Here is a 5,280-nt window from a genome sequence, read left to right as displayed (position 1 = left end):
AAATTAATTAATTTAAAATTAATTTAAAGTCCCAATTTTTTACAATATATTGATAAGATTAGTATTATGTTTAATTTGTATATTCTTTTTTCAATAAAGCATATAGGCTCTCAAGATTAATACAATGTGAGTAGGTGAGGCAATTAGAGCCAAGCGCGGTAGTCAAAGCGCAAAACAATTTAAAAGTAATCAATAGATATATTAACGAACGTTTCGACACATTTTTCGTGTCCTCTTCAGCGTTAAAAGTTACATATAGTCAAAACGAAGATTTACAGAAAGTCGAGTATAAGGCGTAGTCATCGACAAATAAAGTATAAAGGACGCAGTCTAAGATAAAATTAAATCAGGATGTACCATAGTCGAAAGCCCGACATGCCGGTGTGCAATCGCTCCACATCCATCTCATCCTCGAATAATCTCGCCAGGTTGAAAGACCAAGTGGGTGAAAGATTCGAACCATGCGGAGCAACCGCAGACCAGAATATCGCACCGCGAAAGCGACAAACGCCTCACATTGTAACGAGCTAACCGTTCGACGCGTCGCGAGTGAGTTCTTTTTTCAGATAATATATATTGACCGTAGACGAGGACGATAGTGATGTCGAAAATGTATACTCAATTCTTCCTGAAGAAGAGAATATACAGGAAGAGCCCAATAATCAATCTGGTAAGAAAATACCAAACGTTATTTAAAATTAAATACTGTTTAAAGAAATACTTTTAATATTTAAATGCAACTTAAAATTATGTTTCAGATGTAATGACTAATAAAAAATATATATATATATCTTGATTCAAAGAGAACAAATCATACGGACTCATTAAACTCTAAATCAAAAAAGTCGAAAGTGGACAGAAGTAACGTAATATGTGAAAAAGAATTAGAGTTAGCAAATATTAAGATCAATCATGAAATCGAAATATGTGAATTAAGAAAGGAACGTGAAAAGTTCATAAATGAATTGACAGTTAGAAAATTATTATTAGAGGAAAAAGAATTAAAAGAGCGAGTAAAATTAGCGAAGTTTTAAGCTCAAAAAGAGATGTAAGTAATTACTTTTTTTAAATTAAATAATTAAATAATTTATTATATTTAAAATTCGAATGTAATTAAATTTGGGAATAAGAGCCAATTGACTCTTATTGCCAAATTTATATAACTAGATTTGAATTTTTTATATAGAGAGCCTCCTTCATATATCTATTTAATAAATAATTTATATTTTTTTTATTTTAGGGGCCCTAATTATTTTTCAGATGATGACAAGTAAGTTCGCCACGTGATGGATTCGCCGCATTCATGTCGAGACTCATTGCATTCGCGTAGCAGCGACGGTTCGTTAGACGGTTTAGGGAAGAAGTCTCGAAGGAACAAACTGAAACCTCGGGCCGAAGCGAAGAGGGATCATTTGTGCGCTGGCAGCAGTTCCGACGAAGACTGTCGCAGATCGAACAACTCGTTAAACAGATTTCACGTCGCGGATAGCGCGCAGAATGGCCAGAAAAGCAATATGTGCAATAGGAAAACTCTTACCGCTTGAACGGAGCGTTACATCAAGCGCTTATCTCGGGACGAGGGCAATGGCAGCGGCGATACTTTGAACGACCTATATAACAAAAGGTGTTCTTCGGACTATATCGAAGATAAAAAACGCACTGTTTACGCCGACATGAACGAATTGTGTCGTTCGTCGATACATCCGCGTCGATCGATCGTGTACTCGAACAATCGCGTGTTTCCAGCTCAAAAATCTTCCGTGGAAAGTTTGCGGGATGCAGAACGCGCGAATTTACTGTATTCCGGTGAAATTTTCGATCTGACGGTCAACATTGAAATAATAGTATCGTCCCAAAAGATGTTGACTTTCTGTAATTACTATGACTGTTATATATTGCTACGTAATGTTATGTGCTTTGGCCCTATTTAGTATTAAGTATTAAATTTGAAACATTGGCCTAGTTTACATCGATCTCTTAATACGCGTATTAAATAGTATAATTAAGCTGATCAGCCAATAATCAAACTAATTTACTAGTTATTTACTATTTAATACGCGTATCAAGTGATCGATGTAAACTAGGTCATTAAATATTATTTCAAATATTATCTCTAATAGTAAGGTGTTATTTTCGGAATTTGTATGAAAAGTAAGCAATAATCTTTAGTTAAGCGTATGTCATGTATATAAATCGATTTTACGGCGACCGTCAAACACTTTTACGTTTTTCAATTAATACTCAATGAGTTGATATATTTACATTTAGAATTATATAGTAATAAAAATGATTTCGTTTAACTCGTTTACTTTTTATATGAAAATAAAATTTAAATTTAAATTTATATGAAAATAAAGTTTTTGAATATCAAATCATATAATAATGTGTATTATATTAAATTCCTTCCTTTTTTTGTATATACTAATTGTTTATTAACGATCGACTATCGATCATCTATTGTTTGTTAACCATAGCGGATTGTTAACCTAATCTGCAGTTTTATCTCGCAATTTTCATTTCACGCGTAGGATTTCGAAAAATAAAAAAGAAGCAATTAAAACCGTATAATTTATTCTTAATAAGAGGTAAGTACTACAGATTCTTTACAGATATACATATATACATAATAATAACATTCTTATTTATTTAACTTATATTAATTTATAATAATATATACGACCGTATAAACATAATAACATAATGTATATTATTATTTCATTATTACTGTACTATATTACTATATACATTTTAGATAAGAACATGGAATTAAATAATATATATGGTCAATTTGACATAAATTTATTTGACAATTCTGATTCATCTTCGGATGACGAGCATAATGAAATTCGAATAATACGCGTAAAACGATATATTCGAGATGCGATGGATCCATTCACTGCCTACCGCGAACATGAATTTCATCTTAGATATAGATTTTCAAAAAATTGTGTTATGAACGGATTATTGCCTTTAGTCGTCGAAAGTTTAACAAAGCCTGATAAGCGAGGTCTACCGATTGATCCAGTTATCCAATTGCTTATTTGTTTACGATTTTATGCTACTGGTAGTTTTCAGGTAATTTTCTATAATGCATCTTCAAACATTAAAGACAAACAGTACAAATATGTTTAATATATTGTTTCATAATTTATTATTTAGACAGTAAATGGAGATCTCATGATATTATCACAACCGACAATAAGCAGGATTGTGTTTAGAGTAACAATTGTATTAGCAACTTATTTAAATACTTATGTAAAATTTACAACAAACCAAGCAGCCATTCAGGAAAATAGAAGACTCTTTAAAGAGTTAGGGTATGGACAAGGAGCTATTGGACTTCCTCATATTGATGGAGCGATAGATTGCACCCATATAAGACTAGTAGGTAACAATTTTGGAGGACTTGCTGAAACATACAGAAACAGAAAAGGATATTTTTCTTTGAATGTCCAGGTAAAAATATGGTATTGAATAATATATATGAGGGGGTGAAAGCCGTATGTAATAATGCAAGTCAAGTTTTTAAACTATTGATTTGTGTGTATAAGTGCAATTTATATTGTATAGCACGCATCTGTATAATCAGTATTTTACAAAACTTGACTTACGTTTATGCTCTAAACAAAAAATTGAATAGAAATCGTAATGTGCAAAAAGGAATTAAAATTAATCATGAAATCGAAATGTGTCAATTAATATGAGAAAGAAACGTGAAGAATTAATAAATAAATTGACAAAATTATTATTAGAGGAAAAAGAACTACAAGAGCGAGTAAAATTAGCAAAACTCCTCAAAGAGAGATGTGTAATTATTTATTTTTTACTATGAAGTTTTTACACCATCATATATAACGTATACAGGGTGTCACCTATAGAATTCACACCCACTATTTACACAGCGATATTCCTTATCAAAAATTGAGTTAAAAAGTCCTGAGCCATTTTTTTCTATAATACTTATTGTTAGTAATTATTGAGTAAAATCAATCCACTCAGCGCAGTTCTTTAGCTGACTGTACGTCAGTGAGCCGCGCGCCTGGTAGTATGAATGAACGTACACTAGCCCGGTTAAAAGACAGTGCTGGTTGGATTGACTTTACTCAATAATTACTATTTTGCTAAGCATTATAGAAAAAAATGACTCAGAACTTTTTGACTCAATTAACTCAACTTGACTCATTAACTTTTTGACTCATTTTTTATTATTTTTTTTTACTCTTTGTGTAAAAGGCTATTGTGGGACCACGAATGGAATTTTTGGACCTTGTCCCAGAATGACCTGGAAGTCAACACGACAGCCGAATCTTCCAAAATTCTCGAGTTTTTATGAGATATCAACAACGCTAATTAACAGGAATGTTGATTGGAGATGCAGGATATCCTTGTCTCCCATTTCTTTTGACACCCTTTAGAAACCCACAGAATGAAGAAGAACAGAGGTAAAGAGAAGAAAAGAGAGTAATTGTAAATAAATTTAACCATAGAAAGATAGAAATTGGGCAATGAGAGAACAATGCGATTATTAGTGCGTGAAAAGTCAGAAAGACAAGTCATCTTCAGCGATGTAACAAGGTGAAAAATAAAAGTTTATATCTCATGCTCCACATTTGTTCTGCTTCTTGATGGTGTGATCAGGAAGCCTTACAAATAGAACCAGAATAGAAATAGTCTGCGACTACGTAATTTTATTTTACACTTTGTGACATCGCTGAAGATAGCTTAAAGCGGAGCCAAAAACGTTCGCGCTTATATATCTTTAAAAATATTTAATTATTGTCTGTTTGACTTTTCACGCACTAATAACCGCGTTGTTTTTTCTTTGCCCAATTATTATCTTTCTATGGTTAATTTTCGAGAAACCTAAATTTAATTGTCGTTTAATTTAAATTTTAATAAGTCGTTAAAAAGTATTTAGTATTAAATAATAAGAGTATATAATAAATAATATATTTCATTACATACAGATATAATGTAATTCAATCACGAACGAGGATGGTTGTTGAGAGAACGTTTGGAGTTTGGAAGAGACGATTTCCTTGCAAGAGACGATTAGCAAGAGGATTGTCTTTAAAACTTATTACCTGTACAGCAGTTGTTTCAGCTTGTGCAGTTTTGCACAATTTATCCTTACAATTTAAAGATATTCTCCCAGAAGATCCAGATAATGATGCAATTGTAAATGAAAATGTTGAAGAATTGCATCATAATGATCCTCATTGGCAGCCTGCTGATGGTTTTATTGTTAGACAGAACGTAGTTCGAGATTTGTTCCAGTAA

The 5,280-nt window shown here is 32.0% G+C and overlaps 1 pseudogene; it reads left to right on the top strand.

Annotated features, from left to right (window-relative positions):
* Positions 1-2,760: 2,760 nt before the first annotated feature.
* LOC139783164 (putative nuclease HARBI1) lies at positions 2,761-5,280 on the top strand (annotated as a pseudogene).

This window comes from Temnothorax nylanderi, unplaced genomic scaffold (assembly GCF_030848795.1).
Source record: "Temnothorax nylanderi isolate EJ_2023f unplaced genomic scaffold, tnyl_v1.0 TNYL_tig0475_pilon, whole genome shotgun sequence".
NCBI lineage: Eukaryota > Metazoa > Arthropoda > Insecta > Hymenoptera > Formicidae > Temnothorax > Temnothorax nylanderi.
The sequence above is the reverse complement of the archived record's forward strand: the minus strand, read 5'-3'. Positions and strand labels throughout refer to the sequence as shown.